Source organism: Heterocephalus glaber, unplaced genomic scaffold (assembly GCF_053883595.1).
Source record: "Heterocephalus glaber isolate CG9 unplaced genomic scaffold, H.glaber_assembly_v1.0 deba00000122, whole genome shotgun sequence".
Classification (NCBI taxonomy): Eukaryota; Metazoa; Chordata; class Mammalia; order Rodentia; family Bathyergidae; genus Heterocephalus; species Heterocephalus glaber.
In genome coordinates this window covers 64,921,077-64,938,605 of record NW_028258138.1, presented here as the reverse complement: position 1 = coordinate 64,938,605, position 17,529 = coordinate 64,921,077, and the positions used below count along the sequence as shown (strand labels likewise).

The 17,529-nt window shown below is 34.2% G+C and overlaps 1 protein-coding gene across 29 annotated transcripts in view; it reads left to right on the top strand.

Annotated features, from left to right (window-relative positions):
- Zbtb20 (zinc finger and BTB domain containing 20) overlaps window positions 1–17,529 on the top strand; it is an 865,938-nt gene that overhangs the window by 152,792 nt on the left and 695,617 nt on the right. For 8 of the 29 annotated variants that reach the window (XM_087208842.1, XM_087208707.1, XM_087208726.1 and 5 more), the window contains exon 2: window positions 5,398–5,516. The exons of the other annotated variants lie outside the window; for them this stretch is intronic. The gene's annotated coding sequence lies outside the window, so the exon portion shown is untranslated. The remainder of the gene's footprint in view (window positions 1–5,397; window positions 5,517–17,529) is intronic. 29 annotated transcript variants of the gene reach the window in all.

Genomic DNA, 17,529 nt, shown 5'->3' with positions numbered 1-17,529 from the left:
CTTCAGCAGGCTGATTCGGCATGTTTCGTGGGACTCAGGACCTCGGTAGGGCATGGGCAGGCCTGCCTGTCTGCAGCGGGCTGATTCCAGTTTATTGATTTTATTTATTCTTTCAACAAATCAAGTCTTTGATTCTTTGATTTTTTGTATTGATTTCTGCTCTGATCTTTATAATTTCCTCTCTTGTATGAGCTTTGAGTTTGTTATTCTCTTCTTTTTCTCGGAGCTTGAGGTTCTGCATTAGATTATTTATTTTAGTTCAGTGTGTTTTCTTTTTTGTTGTTGTTGTTGTTGTTGTTTTGTACCGGGGATCGAACTCGGTCCTTGCGCTTGCACAGCAGGCGGCGAATCCACTGAGCCTGTTTTCTTAATATGGGGATTAACTGCTATGAATTTCCCACGTAGAACTGCTTTCATGTGTCCCAAACATTTCTGTATGTTGTACTGGCATTATCATTTACTTGTAGAAACTTTCTAATTTCTTCTTTAATTTCCTCTGTGACCCATTGGTTTTTCAGGAGGGTGTTGTTTAATTTACATATGTTTATGTGAGTTTTGAGGTTTCTTATTTTATTGATCTCCAATTTTTTTGTACTATGGTCTGATAATATACAGGGGGTAACCTCAGTTCTTTTACATTTACTTAGATATGTTTTATGAGCTAGCCTGTGGTCTGTTTTGGAGAATGACCCATGTGCAGCCGCAAACAATGTGTATTCTGATTTTGTGGGGTGGAATACTCTGCAAATATCTATTAAGTCCATTTGTTCAATAGCTTGGTTAAATTCTAGAATTTTGTTGTTAATTTTTTGTCTAGATGATCTATTCGTGATAATGGGGTATTGAGGTCCCCCACTACAATTGTATTAGTGCTTATTTGGTTTTTCATGTCCAATAATATTTGTTTTGTATAGTTGGGGCATTCATATTTGGTGCATATATATTTATGATTGTCATCTCTTCCTCTTGGACTATTCCCTTCACAAGAATGTAGTGACCATCTTTGTGTCTCTTAATTAGTTTTGGTTTGAAGTCTACTTTATCTCCAAATAAAATTGCTACCCCTGCTTTTTTCTGAGTTCCTGTGGCATGGAGAACTGTTTTCTATCCTTTTACTTTCAGTCTGTGTATTTCTCTTTGAGTTAAGTGTGTTTGTTGTATACAGCATATTGCTGGATTTTGCTTCTTAATCCATTCTGTCAGTCTATTTCTTTTGATTGGTGAATTGAGACCATTAACATTGATAGTTATAATTGATAGATATTGACTCATCCTTGTCATGATGGTTTACTATTGTTTGCTATTTTATTTCTTATTTTTTTCCCATTTTTCTTTTAGTTTCTTATCTTGCCTGGTGGCTTCCCTCTGTTGTGCCTCATGGAGTTGTGACCTTCATTGTCTTTTTCTAGGATATTGCTTAGAATTGTTTGGAGTGCTGGTTTGGTGTTCATGAAATTTCTCAGCTGTTATTTATTGTGGAAGTATCTAATTTCCTCATTGATTTTGAAAGATAATTTTGCAGGATACAACAGTGTAGGTTGGAAGTTATTTTCTTTAAGGGCCTGAAATACTTAACTCCTGGCTCTCCTTGACTTGAGGGTTTGTGTTGAGAAATCTGCTGTGATTCTGATGGGCTTTCCTTTGTAGGTGATTTATTTCTTTTGTGTAACTGCTTATAGGATTTTGTTCTTCTGTTGGGTTTTTGGGATCTTGACTATTGTATGTCTAGGTGTAGATTTTTTTGATCATAGCTAGTTGGAGTTCTATATGCCTCACTTACCTGTATGTCCACTTCTCCACCTCTGTCTGGAAAGTTTTCTATTATTACTTCTGTGAACAGTTTTTTTATGTCAATTGTACTTTTTCTTGTTTTTTCATGGATACCTATCAGTTTTATGTTATTGTTCTTTGCATCATCTAGCAGCTGCTGGATTGATTTCTTGTGGCCCCTTACTATTTTTAAGAAATCTCTGTTTTCATGGTCCTTAACCACAATCCTGTTTTCTATATCTGATGTTCTATCTTCAGATTCCCTTAATCTGCTATGCATTCTTTAAGTGGAGTTTTTAATCTCCTGAATATCTGTTTGAATCTGTTTCATGGATTCCATTTCTTTCTTATGTTGGGCGATCATGGTTTCCATTTTTTTGTTATGCTGGGCATTCATGGCTTCCAGCATGTTTCTGAGCTCATCTATTTTTTTATTTGTTTCTGTTCTAGAGCCTCTAATCATGTCTTTCACTCTGCTTACCGTCTCTGTATTTATCTGGGAGATTATTTCTGCTTTGAATTTTTCTAGAGCCTCATTCATGTGTTTTGTTATTCCTTGTACTATCAGTTCAGTGTGTCCAAGTGATTGATTATCAGACTTTCCCACCTCCATTCCCTCAGAATTTGCCTTTTTTTTGGGTGGAAGTCTGAGTTTGTGCCTTGCTTAAATGTCTCTCATTTTTGTCCTTGGTTTAGTTTCTGGGTTGCTACTTTGAAGTTGTTACTGTAAGTATCTTTGTTGATGTATTTAGAACCCTTATGGAATAATTGCTTCTCAGAGGTGTCTTCCAGGCATAACTGGTCTTTAGATTTTGAACCTCTAGTAGCTCTGAGGCTGTCTCATTTTCATTATACCAGGAAGGACACCTGATTAGATTAATCACAACACCTTAGCCCAAGTGATGCAATCAGCAACACAATAGCATCAAGTTCCTTTTAGAAAATGATAATTTGTGGTCGTTATTAACCTATCACCTGTACCTGTGTGAATGAAATCAAGATCAAAAACCAATCCAACATATGTGTATACTGAATAAATTCTTCAATATAGCAACTTTACCCTTCAGAATGGGGAGTTAGAAAGAGTAGGTAGATAGAGGGGTAGGGGAATGTTAACAGTAAGGCCAGAGGGCACAGGCAAGAGAAGGATAGAGAAGAAAAGTAAAATAAAGAAGAAATACAAATTAGGGCCAGAACAGAAACACAAAGGGAGATGAAGAACAATGTGGGACAGCAAGGGAGCGAGGGAGAGAGAAAGAGAGAAAGAAAAGAGAGAAAAATAAAAATTTTAAAAGAGTAGAAAAAGAAGAGAAAAAAATAAAAAATAAGAGCAAGAAAAATAATGGTTATTTTGAAAGTAACAAATAAAAGATTAAAATGAAGGGCCTCCTTCAGGGTATCTCTCTGCTGTCACAATAGACAACGTGGGCAGCATTGTGCAGTTATAAGTCAGTGAGTTTCAGTAAGCCAGTCACAGACCCGTGAGATTCAGGCAGATTTCCGGCTGCAAGTCCCAAGTTGAGCTCCCTGTCCTCCTGCAGGGTTGAACTCTGTAAGGTTCTATTGCAGTTACCAGCTGCCTTTCTCCTGAAGATAGTCCAGGTTCCGATGGGAGGTGATGATCCCTCCAATTTACTAAGTATGGTGGTCTGATGTGCCTTTATTGTAGAGATTATCTTCACTTTTCCAGTGGGCTTCAGTTTTCATCAGGGAGCCCGAGAGAGGCCCTCTCTCTGTTGTTCACTTCTGCAACTCAAGACAATGGCCTTTATGTCCCTGTATGCTTTTGTAGTGTGGAACCAGGTAGCTGCACAGCCAAGACGCCAGAGGTGGGGAGGGAGGGGTCTGTTTTTGCAGGTGCCTGCATGGCTAAGCTGGTGGCTGGTGGATGTGCTGGGGTGGGGAGTGTCTCACAGTCTCCTGGATACAAGTGGGTCTGGCAAGCCCGACAGAGCAGGGCACCGCCACTGGAACTGTTCTGACCTCAAGGCCCAGCTGGTGGCTGGTGGGCATGCCATGGAGGGATCTCAGTCTCATGGATACAAGTGAGTGGGGCAATCTGGATGGAGCAGGGCACAGCCACCTGGGAAGTTCTGACCTCAAGGCCAAGCTGTAGGCTGGTGGCCATGCCTGCGGGGGTCTCACCTGTTTCATGATTTCTGTCAAGATATTCTTAATTATTTTCTGAGGAGTTGGTTTAGTATTCATCTTTTAATCTTTCTTTTTGGTACTTGTGATGGAACTCAGGACCTTGAACTTGCTAGGCAGGTGGCTGCACCACTGAGCTAAATCCCTGACTCATCTTTTGATCTTTTCAGCTGGTCTTTATCATGGAAATACCTTATTTCTCTGTCTGTTTTGAAGGATAGCTTTGTCAGATAAGTTAATCTGGGTTGGAAGTTACTTATTCTTAGGACTTACAATACTTCACTTGAAGCTGTCCTGGCCTTTATTGTTTGTATTGAGAAGTATTCTGTGATTCTAATTGGTCTACCTTTATATATGTTTTTTGTTTTTCTCTGGTTGCTTTTAATAGTTTGGTTTTTTTGCTGGATATCTGGTAATTTAATAAGGATATGCCTTACTGAGCTTTTTTTGTCTTCATAATTGTTTGCTGTTGTATAAGCATCGCTTACTTGTATTTTAACCTCTTAAATTTGGGAAATTTTCTTCTATGATTTTTATAAACATGTTATTTAATCTATCTGTACTGTCTTCTAGCTTTTCTCTAACTCCAGTTAGCCTTAGAATGGTCTTTTTACTTTCATCTAGTAGTTGGATAAATTCTCTTATTCTTTTATTTTCTTCTTGGCTTCTTTGAGCTCTTCAGCATAGTTCACTTATTTGTCTTCAGTATCAGTCTATTTGTTTCACTCTATTTGTCCTCAATACTCTGTCTTCATATTTATTGTTTCTGCAATTTATGAATTCTATTCAGTTTTTTATTTCAAGTATTCCTGTCTGACATTTTTTGAGGATTCTGTATCCTTGTTGAATCTGCCATTCAAATTTTGAACTGTATTGGTTAATTTATCCAGTTTTGTTTTCGTTTTTTTTTTTAACCTATTTCCCCATAATTCACCGTGAGCATATTGAGTGAAATTGCATTGAACTTTTGGTTCATTTTCTCTTTGAACTCATCTATTTTTTTCATTCCTTCTATGAGCTTTTCATAGAGTACTGCTACCTGGTAGTTGTTTACTTCTCTCTTTGTAACCCTTTGCTCTACCGTGGGAGAATTACATGAACTCAGAGACCTTCCATTGCTTTGCTTCCCCATGCTCATAGGTGTGTGTGTGTGTGTGTGTGTTTATCTATATATACATATGTATAAGAAAAAAAAATATATATATATAAATATAGAGAGAGAGAAAGAGAGGGGGACAGCAAAAATGTGCACACACTTCAGGAAAAGAAAAATAATAAATGTCTTGAAGCTAATGGCCACCAGTTTGAGCACCTCTTGTAATTATAAAAGCCAAAAGTAACTTATGTTAATCTCAGGATTGCAATAAATTTAGTATGAAAATATTTATACAAGTTTTTCTTTTTCCTGAATTATGTGTACATTTTTTGTCAGACTACTTAGGTAATATTTATCCTCTTTTTCCCCCTCTTTTTTTGCAGGGGGAGTGTACTGCAGTTTGAGGACTGGAAAAGTGAGCCCTGAGAATTTGTGGTTTATACACAGGTTTTTAGTAGAATGTTGCCTCCCCATGAATAATTTTCAGCTTTGTATGTCCATTGTAAGTACTTACTCCTTATTCATTTACTTTAAGTGATTTGGACTCTGTCCCTGTGTTTTGCTGAAAGAATTATTTCTGGTTATAACAGAATCAATAGATTCAATCATACAGCAATTCTATATGATATTCCTTACAATTACACTTCCCCCCTTTTGTCTATCCTTTATGCACACTATGACTGTTTATTATTTGTGATTGTTCTGCAGTGAGGTAGATGAAATGGAGGGAAGAGAATGCAAGGTGTTTGGATTAGGAGTGTAAGACACTTAGGGGGCGGGTTGTAGGGAATAGGATAGTGACAGATGAGAATAAAAGTTTGATGTGTGGTCTGATAGTATTGGAATACTTTTAGTTGAACTTAAGAGTTAGTATTGAGAGTTTTTAAAGGATGTTTGTGGGTGCGATTGTGAGATATGGGAGGAAGGAGGTTTACTTTGTGATTGAGAGGAGCTAATTGGTTGTCAGAACCTGCTGATAGAGAGGATATTTGGCAAGGTAAGATATGGAGGAGCCAGAGGAATAGGCTGGGAAGAATCAAGGGTTAATACTAGAGAAGTTTGGACTGACTGGGAAGGTAAATATGGGAAATTAAAAACATGGGAGGACAAGTTTATGTATTTGGAAAAAGAATAGAAAATATGCTAATAGTATTGCTTTGCAGGTTTGATGTGAAGAAGGTAGATAGGGAGCTGAGATGAGGGAGAGAACATAGACATCTATTAAATCAGAGCTAATGGGAGAAAAAAATACACAAAAGTAACACCCTAATAAACACACAAAAAACCCCAAAAGTACATAATGTAAACCCACGCTACTACATAAATCAAGAAACTAACAAAAACTCAAATCTATAAGATACCCAGTGGGAGCACAGATTGAATATTCCAATGAGACAGTGCATATGTGATTCTCATGTAGCTTCTTTGCCAGAGAGTCTGAGTGTGCACACCCCCAAAACTCCTCTGAATTTCCTTCTGTAATACTGAGAATAACTCACACTCAGCGCTTCTTTTTACCCTGTTGCAGGAATTCTTGCAGATTCTGATCCAGTTGGGTTCTTGTGTCAGGAACTCTTGTTGTCCCTCTCCCTGGGTGTGATGGTGAAATTGGCAGACTGATTCACTGGCACGAAATTGTCTCCTGAGTCAGGAGTATTCCTGTGTGATCAAATCAGCTATGCTAGTAAAAGGCTAATCATTTACAGTGGTATCAGGACAAGTCACGAGACCACTTTTGAATCGTTCTTTAGTCTAGAGAAGAAATCCACAGTTATAGTGTAAGCATCAAGAAAACCCATTATTGACCTACACCCAGTACACACTAAATGTGGTAACTATCTCCTTTTATGCTTAAAAAAATAAAATTCAACAGTAATTTTATAGTATCAGTTATCTAAAGCCCAGAGGGTTGGGGACCAGGTAATGTCAGTGGGGGAAAAAGAAAAGGAAAAAGAAGTACTTAAAAAAATTTTTTCTGCTATGTGTTATGAGAAGGAAGAAATAAGAGGGAGGGGCAAAGGATCCTAGTGGTAGTAGAGGGTGTGTTATCTGTTTAGATGAGATAACAGGGAAAGCTGAATATGAAAATTGAGGATGAGAAAGGATTCCATGGCTAATACAAATATTAGAGAAAAAGTTAAAGAGAGACAGATGAAGATGGGGGAGAAGAATGAAAAGAAAAATAGAGGAAGGACAAGAAACAGCAGAAGTCAGGTGAAAAGACATAGATAAAAGTAGAAGGAATAAAAAGGGAGAAGGGAGAATTCCCTTACCCTTTATAAATTATTGGAAGAAAAGGGCAAAAGGAAGAGAAACATACATATGCACTCTTAAAGAACAAAAGGGACAAATAATGAAGTAAAAGTGGAAAGAGGAAAACAGCAAAAATAAAAGAACAATAAAAAAGAAAGTTTCCTATTGATTTGGACACATGGCTTTTTCCCACAACCTAAGAATAAAGAACAGATCTCAAGCCAAAGTGACTCTGCTCACTTTGGAAGTGTAAGGTGGCATTCGACTCCCAGTAGAACGGTGCTGCATGCAGATATCTGCATATAATGGGGACAGGGTGCCAATGTTACCTTTCATTCCTCAGGCTGAACCTGGCCTCCAACTGCATGAGCTGCATCTGTGTTCAACAGTTTCCAGTCCCCCAGCAGGAGTCCCTCTGTCCTGCTCTCCAAACCACCAGCTGTCTCTTATGTCTGTTCTTCCCTCATCCACCCTGGGAACTGGACAGTACAGAGAGTGGCTTGGAACCAAGGGGCTGCTCTGAGACCCAAGTTTGAATGCTGAGCCCTTCCCTACAATTTCATCCCCACCATCTCTTATTCTCTAATTGTGGCAGCAGGTGCTGGACTGAGATCACTCACCAACTGTTCACTGTGGAAGGCCACTCTGGGAGCAGTATCTCGTTTTCCTTGCAGGTTCCAACTGGAGCTGATTCTCTCAGTCCCCATGAGGTTCTCTTTTCTTCGTGGAATGTTCTACAGTTGTCTCTGAATAGTGTTGTTTGAGTTGGAAACTTCAAAGCAGAATTCAGACATGGTCACCACATTTTGTTTGGTTAATTCATCTCTTATGTCTCTTTCTTTTTATGATAGATTCTTCTCTCTGTGTTTCTTGTTAATGTTCTCTTAATCTCCCTGACATGGGTCCTCCTCTTTTCAGTCATATTGGAACTTCTAGATCATTTCTTCTCTGTAGATCTTTTTTTCAAGATTGTTTTTTATAGACAGAGCTTAATATGGACCATCGCATATAAAACAGATGCTATTTTTTTGCCTTTTTCTCCATGCCAAAAATTCTATGAAGTACATACTTTTGAAGGATTAGGACCATGAAATATGCCCAAGTAGTTTTTAACACTCTAGTTAATTTAGCTTATTTAAACAATTTGAATTCCCTGACACCCTTTGAAAACTCAAAGGAAAAAAATTTTGTTATGATAATATAACACTAACTTATCTTTTGATAGGGGTGTTAAGAGCAAACAGTCTGATGTACTCAGGGTTACATAGCATGCCCTGATTTTTGTTGACTGCTGACCTCTAAGACTTGTTTCATTTGAGCCTACTTAATATCAAGTCACCTAATGGAAGCACATTTTTTCACCAAATCATTTTGTACTAATTCAGTACAATTTTGCCCATTTAATATCAATTGACACTAAACGATTTCTCCTGCAATGTCAATTGAAAATCACTGATTTCCTGCTAATACAGCACTTAGTGTCAATTTCTTTGTGGAGCAAAAGCATTTTTTCAATTAAATATGCCATATAATTTTTTGGTTTTAGTTGTTTGCATGGACTGTTTGTTCATAGTTTTTTGAAACAAAGACATCAGGAGAAAAATAAGACTTTTCTCCTTGCATTAAGTAATTTAATCCTAGTGATTTTATTTTATGTATATAAGAAGGTGAACATCTTATTGGAAAAATTTGAAATATATCAAGAATGTGATAGTAAAATGGTTAGTGGTAAATAGGATTGTGTAGATTTCTACATTGTATATACTAAGAGCTATATGTACAAAATTTTGGACAAATATTCCTTATTAATAGTTCCAGCTTAGCTCAAAAATACCTATGATAGTCTATTTATTATCAAAGACTTTTTGGGGGTAGAGGAATATACTCACTTAAATATCCATGTATAATCTGACTAGAAAAGTGTGACACTATTACCTCGACTATTCCATTGAAAACCCTTGTAGATTAGCACAGACAGAAGGGACACAGAAAAAACTGTTCTTCTGATTAGATAATAATCAGGCTTATTTGGCAAATGCAAAAATTGCTGTAATAGCTCATATAAAATGTACCATTCTGGATGGTGGTGGGGACAGGAGGAAATGAGAATTGATTCTTCCTCTCCTAGAGATTGAAAAGTAGCATGTATATAAAAAAATTAATCAAGGCTATATGTAAAATTTGTATATTTTAATTATTTATTAAAGTACTAAGCATTTAACCCAAATACACTGTAAGTGACCTATTAAAAAGGCATTTCTTCATTATAAAAGAGCTCAACATCTGGTGAGAGAAAAGTCATGTATGACAAATTGATATAAACTTTAATTGATAAATTTTAGGATAGTCTTTAAATATGTCCTTAAATAAAGTATGTGTCTTAAGATTTTTTGGGTAGATCAATATATATTCAAGGTACTCTAGGGTTGCTCAGGATATTTTTCTCTTTGCTGAGACAAAATACTCAATGCTCAAAGTTAAAGGAGGTAAGGTTTATTTAGCTCACAGTTTGTAGACCTTTCAGTTCATAATTGGCTGGCTCCAAGGCAGGGTGGCACAGCAGATAGGCATCCACAGGAGAAATAGTTTGTGGGGGGCAGAAGGTAGCAAAGCAGCAAGGAACAACTGCAGCTCTTTCCATCCCTCCAGGCTCTTTCTATCCTCCAGAAAGATAGCTCTTTCTATCTTATCTAGGCTACTTACAGCAGGTAGCACTCACACCTTTAATCCTAACACCCTTCCTTTGCACATCAATCAATCCCAGCATCATACTCTAGATCCAATCACCTCTAAAAAAGCCCCACTTATGACTGCTTGAGGCTTTGGAGGGACATCTTGACACAAGCCAAAACCTTCATTGAGCTGTGCCTTGAAAGAAGGTTCTGGTGTGTTTTGGAAACAAGGACAGAATGAAATTTCATTTAAGTTGCTTTCTTTTTTTTTCTTTCTGTCTCTTTCAGCTTTCTTGTGCTGTTTTACCACTTGTACTGTTTTACTTCTTGTTGATATTAGCTCCATTTTGAATCATCTTAATTTGAAGGGATTTCAGAAATAATTCAAAATAATATTTTTTGGATGTGTACTACTTGAAAGATATAGTTCCAGGAAAAAGAGATGCAAAGAGAGGTAAAATATTGCTGTTCCTCTTGAGAAACTTTAATCATGGGGTGGAATAATTATATTTATATATATATATATATATGTAATATTCTATAATACAAGTTTAAAAGTGTGCAACAGTATATGGTGGGCAAACAAAGGAATGACACATTTTGCAGCCTGGTAATTTAAGAGAAACTCCTTTATGTCTAAAAGGATGTCTGAAATTATCCTTGAAAGATGAGTACAAGGTGAATAGACAAGAGAGGCAGATCTATTTAGCCAGAGGAAACTACATGAATAAAAGCATAAAAATTAAAAACAATTTGGTGCATGTGGGAAGCCATTATACTTAAATACATGTATGTATTTTGTAAACTTCAGATTAAAATGCATAAACTACTTCCTTATATTTTCTTCATTTAACGAAATATGCTGATCATTTTTCCAAGGTTCTTAATTATTTTTCATAAGATGTTGTTTTTAATTGCTACATAGTATTCTGTCATTTGTTACAAATAGTTTCCTATATTTGTTTGCCTTTTAATTTTGTTTTGTTTTTCCTGTATAGATATTTTATTTTTATGTGTTCAAATATACTATTTAAAAAATTGTATTACATTTCCCTTTATGGCTTTTGCCTTTGTTTTTGTGCTTAGAAGACATCTCCAACATAAGATAAGATCAAAAATTATCTTATATTTGCTTCTAGGATTTTTGTGGTTTCATTGTTTACATGTAACTCTTTAAACCATCTGGAATTTTATTTTGATATACAGTATGAGATAGGCTCTAAATTTACTCTGTTCTAAATTTTTAACTAGTTGCCCCAGCACCATCAATTGAAAAATCTGTTTTCCCCTACTGATTTGAAATGCATTATTTATTGTATGTTAAATACTTAATTTACAAATGGATTTGTTTCTAGCCTGGTATTTGTTTTTCAACTTTTCTATTTCATTTCATTTTTACCAGTTCCTATGGTCTTTATGTGGAATATACTGTTTTAATTATTATAACTACAATTATACAGCACATTTAATATCTCTTAATGACAGCTTTGATATTTTTGCTTTAAAAGGTTATTTATATTCTTATAATATTTCATGGTAACTTTAGGATAATTTAATCAAGGTCTACTCATCACTGCCCTGCCTTCAATTTCAGTGGGCTTCTGATAAAGGTTGCATATAATGAAATGTTTAGGAGAGAATTCACACATATATTTCCTGTCTGGAATATGTCTGAATAGTTTTGAGCTATTTTTAGCATTCTTTAGAAAAATTTTAATTTTTTTCGTATAGGTCCAACAATTCTTGAAGTGTTCATTTTCGTTATTTTTATTTATTATCATTGGTAACATGATTTCATGTTTTATTTTTATATATCTGTCCTTTGTGAAGTGGAAAAGCATATATATATGGACAAATACATTAAATAAAAAACATATACATAGTAAATAAGCAACTTACTTTCTTTATCAATAAGGGAAGTTCTCATTGTTTGATAGATTAAGTAAACTTCTCATGTAAATTTTATCTGGTTGAATAATGATAGAATTCTATCTCTACTTTTCTCTCATATTTTTACAATTCTTGTTTGTGTGTGTGTGTGTGTGTGTGTGTGTGTACTTAGAGCCTCCAAATTATAATAATATGTATCAGTAAGTGACTTGTTTTTTACTTCGGTGACAGTGTCTCTGATGTTTTCACTGTCAACCATTTTTGAGATGGATAGTTTTCATTATGTTGAAGGATTTATTCCAGTCACAGTTTATTAAGAGTTTGTAAATCAAAAATAGTAGCTTATTTTTTATATGAATTTTCAAAGTGCTTTTTTTCTCTTCTGTCATATTTATATCAATTATATGAATTTATCAATCATTTATATTAATAGATATTCTATTTTATGTTTTCTTGGCCATTATGAATTATTTTTAATATATTATTTTCTTCTAATACTTAAAGGACTGTAGTGTTGTTATTTATAAGTGAGATGGTCTTTATTAATACTGTTTATTAGAAATATATGAGCCATATATATAATTTAAAGTTTTCCAGTAGCCACAGTTGAGATACAGGTGACATTAATTTTAATAATATACTTCATTTTATCCAATATAGCCAAACTATTGTTGTTTAAATATGTTATCAGCATAAAAATGTTAGTGAGATATTTTAGTTTTTTATAGTAAATTATCAAATTCAAGTGTGTTTTATACTTTATATCCCATCTCAATTGAGAGGAACCACATTACAGTGTTCATGTACTGTACTGTAAAGACACATTAGGGTTGTACTAGTCTCAGAAATTTAATTTTGAAGCTTTTTAATAACTGTGCTACAGATTTATTTTGATTTTCAATTTTCCATTAAAATTGGAGTTTAAGAGATGATAGCCAAAGGATGCAACACTTCAGTAACATTGAATGAATACATTCAAGGGATCTATTGTACAGTATCATGACTGTACTTAATAATATAATAGATACTTGCAAAATGTTAAAAAAGTGGATGTAAAATACTCATAATAACAATATTTATTAGCTAGATTTAGTCATTCCACATGTATACTCTAAAATATTACATTGTTTATGGTAAATACATAATTTTATCTGTCAAAATTAAAAAAATAAAATTTGATGGGATTTACCTTTAAAGCCAAGTTTCTGAAAACCTTTTGCAATTAAAATTTTAAATTATTGGTGTATTAAAATTTTACATCACATAGTCAATTTTGAAAAATTTCTATTTACTTGAATTTTATACCTTTATTTGAAATTTCAGTTTTATTAGTATGTATTTGTAATGTTTTCACATATTTTAACATTTTCTGAACATTTGTGCTTTTTTATTCTTTATTTTGTGTATGTATATATTCTCTTCCTCACTACTTGATTAGAATTGCTAGTATTAATTTTATTTAGGTTAACTTTAAGATAATATTGCATATATTTCTAAATTCTTACATTTCTCTCCATTAAGTGTTATTAATATTTTGGCTGTAGATGTAAGGAAGAAAACATAGTTTAGTATATATCTCAGTTGTACAGTCATGTTATTCAGAATATGGTTGTACTGAGATTCAGCTCACTGGATAATATTTTCAGAGTATTTTGAAATGTACAAATAGTTTACTGTTTTTCACTGAGAATCTGACATGCATATATGTATGACACAAAATGAAATATAGTGAAGAAACTTTTGGACACAGGACTTTTTGTTTGTTTGTTTTGTTTTGTTTTCCCATTAAGTTTATTGGTAGATTTTAGATATAAAATACAGTTACATTCATCATTAGGATCTTGTACTTTTACATGAGTATCTTGGTTCTTATTATTTTTCCCCTTCCCTTGCCCTCCCTTCACCCCCTCCACCCTTCCCTATTTGCAAAGACTTTGTTTCCATTTTTTTCCTCTTCTCATATTTTTTCTTTTTCCCTTTTTCCTTTCCCCTACCCCTCTCACTTCCCCTGCTCCTTTAGACCTTTTCTTCCTCTTACACAATATCAATTACACATTTTTGAAATTACAATATTAAGATCTAGGAAACATTATCACAGATTTTACAGAATTTAAAAGGATATAGAAAGCATATTACAAAAATCTGTTTTGAAATAAATTTGACAACTTCTAAGAAGTACCTTGGAAGACAAATTAATGAAACTAACTCTGGAAGAAATATAAAATTTGAATAGCACCTATTAAAGAAAGTATATTCCTAGCTTGAAAACCTACCTATATGACAACAGCAGGCTCATATACATTTTTACTGATAAATTATATCAAACAATTAAAGGAGAAAAAAGAAGGAACACTTCTCCCCTCATTTTAGGAACTCAACATTGTGCTAATCCTAAAACTGGATAAAAATAATAGAAGAAAAAAGTATGAACATAGAAATTTGTTTAACAAAACAAACTATTAGAAGTCAGATCTAGCAGTATGTAGAAAGTGATTTTGTTATAGGGATGGCAGTGTTGGTTCAGCATTGGAAGATCCATCCCCAAAAGTCATCGTTTTAATAGAGGAAAGGAAAAAGCCATATGATCCTGTCACTAGATGGAGAAAAAGTATTGGACTAAATTCTACAGCTGTACATGGTAAAAGCTATCAGGAGACTAGAAGTAGAACAGAACCTTCTCAACAGATTAAAGACATTTCCTCAAGAATGCCTTATATAAATGGAGAAGATACAATGCTTTCTCCTTAAGGTGGGGAACAAGGGCAGATATGCTTACTCTTTCTCTGTCCATTAAACTTTGAAACCTAGTTTCAAAATAGTCTGGCAATAAAATGACACAATTAGGATAGGATTGGCACGGTAGAACCAAAATCTTTATATGTAGATGAAATGACCATCTACAGAGAAAATACTACAAAATCTCTAGGAGCCCCTAGAACTTGTATTTGAATTTAGCAGGATTAGAAAACACAAGTATATATAAAAATTCAGGTCTGTGTATACTTGCTATAAATGAAGAATTGGATATTGAAATTTAAAAGTTATGTAGAAGTACAAAGGACCTAGAAAAGTTAAAAAAAAAACAAAAAACAAAAATAGTGTTGGAAGACATTTAGTACCTAATTTTAAGACTTCCTCTAAAGCTACAGTAATCAAGGCAGTGTTGGTGTAAGGAAAGACATACAGATCATTGGAATAAAACAGAGAATCTAGAAATAGAACCACACGTATATGGTCCACTGAGTTTTGAAAGATTATTTATCATTAGCATTTTATAGAATATAAACTCAATTCAAGAGCCACGGAAAAGATAGTGTTTTCAGCAAATGGCACTAGAACACCTGGTATCCATATATAAAAAATTAACCTCAACCCTTTATTTCCATACATGAAAATAACTTGAAGGGATCTATGAACCTAAATAAGAAAGCCTAAAAGTATAAAACTTTAAGAAGAAATTATAAGGGAAAATATTTATGAATTCAGGGTAGGCAAGAACTACTTAGGATACAAAAAGCATTATGTATAAAAGAAAAAAATTGATAAATGAGATTCCATCAAAATTTAGAACTTTAAATGACATCATTAAAATGAAAAGTCGTCCTTAAACAGACCATATTTACAATGCATATAGCCTATGACCAGAATATATAAAGAACTCTTAGAGCTCATTAATAGACAACCCAATTAAAAAGTAGACATAAGAAGATGATAAATAGCCAGTATAGCACAAGGAATGGTGTGTAACTCTAGAATCAGAAAAATACTAATCAGTACAATAATAAGATTGAATTATACACTCATTAGGAAGATGAAGTTAAAAGTTTTAAAAGCCTTGTCATGACTTTTTCTACAAAATGGATTCTCCCCCTTTGCATTTAATTTGTCACGCCCAATGGATTCATTCTTCTGGGTTTCCTGGGGTTGTGATCCTCATTGTCTTTTCCTAGGGTATTGTCTTAAAGTTTTTGGAGTGCTAGTTTGATATTCATGAAGTTCCTGAGGTGCTCTTTATCATGAAAGTATCTTACTTCTCCATCAATTTTGAAAGATAGTTTTGCAGGGTACATCAATCCGGGTTGGAGGCTGTTTTCCTCTAGGGCTTGAAATACATCACTCCAAGCTCTTCTTGCCTTGAGGTTTTGCATTGAGAAGTCTGCTGTGATTCTGATGAGCTTTCCTTTGTATGTGATTTGTTTCTTTTCTCTCACTGCTTGTAGAATTTTGTTCTTCTGTTAGATTTCTGGAATCCTAACTATTATATGCCTATGTGTACATTTTTTTTTATCAAGGCTAGCTGGAGTCCTATATGCCTCACTTATCTGTATGTCAAGTTCTTTTCCCCTCCTTGGGAAGTTTTCTGCCATCACTTCTGTGGAGAGTGTTTTTATGTCATCTGCACTCTCTCCTCTTTCCTTCATTGACTCCAGTCAGTCTTATGTTATTCTTCTTTGCATCATCTAGTAGCTGCTGGATTGATTTCTCGTGTTCCTTTACAATTTTAAAGCAATTTTTCTTTTCCTGGTCACTAATTGCAATATTTCTTCTATATGTGAAATTCTATCCTCATTTTGGTTCATTCTGGTGTGCAGACTTTTGATGGAGTTTTTACTCTCCTGGAAATCTGTTTGTATCTGTTTTATGGATTCCATTTGTTTCCTGTGTTGGAATTCCATTATGTTCCTCACATCCTCTATTTTTTAATCTGTATCCTCTCTAGATTTTTTAATTATGTCTTGTATTATGAGCACAATCTTTGCTGTTATCTGAGTAATTATTTCTGATTTCATTTTTCCCAGATCCTTTTTTGCTGCCAGTTCAGAGTGTCCAGGTAGTTGAATATCAGATTGTTCCATCCTGTTTCCCTTTGAGGTTGCTGTAGGTGATCCAGAAGTCTGTTTCTGAGGCTTGTTTACTTGTCTTCTCATTTACACGGTGCGGAGGTGTGTGTGCTTCTGGCACCCACGTGGTGGCTCACCTTCTCTGCCCTAGGAGCTTGGGATGGCAGCAAGGGAGCTTCCTTCAGGGTGCTCAGCCAGGATTTTGAAGCTCAATGAAGAGGCTAAACTCAGAGGGATTTGGTAATCATCAATACACTGGTAATTGCTAACCTTGTGTGAAGAGATTAACAGAGGAGAACATGTTGAAAGGAAGGGACATATTATCCCTATAAGCACCTAATTAATTAAGAACCATTGATTTTTTTTACACATTCCATCAGTAATACAACATTTTTTGTATAAATATAAATGGACAAATTCCCCTTAGTAAATGAACAAAGACAGTTTAGCTTAAGTCAAAGATAAAATCTGTTTACATTGTTTATTTTTAGTAAGCAGTTTTAACATTTGGGATATTTATAGAAATATTTAGAATGATACACAAACCTTTGTTATGTGCAAGAATATTTATGAAAACCATTTTTAGTAGCAAAAATATTGAAACAACCCAAATATCTAAATGTAGGAATGGAAAAACTATATATATATATATATATATATATATATATATATATATAATATAGCAGTAAGCAGTTAATAAAATAGTATTTGAATATGTTTTATAAATAATGCTATAATAAATATCTAAAACTGTGACATGCATTGCATCTACCTGATTATCATAATAACTCTGTAATGTAGGTCTTACTCTTTTATAGGTTAAGAAATTGAATTTTAAAGATGTAAGATGAATAATTAA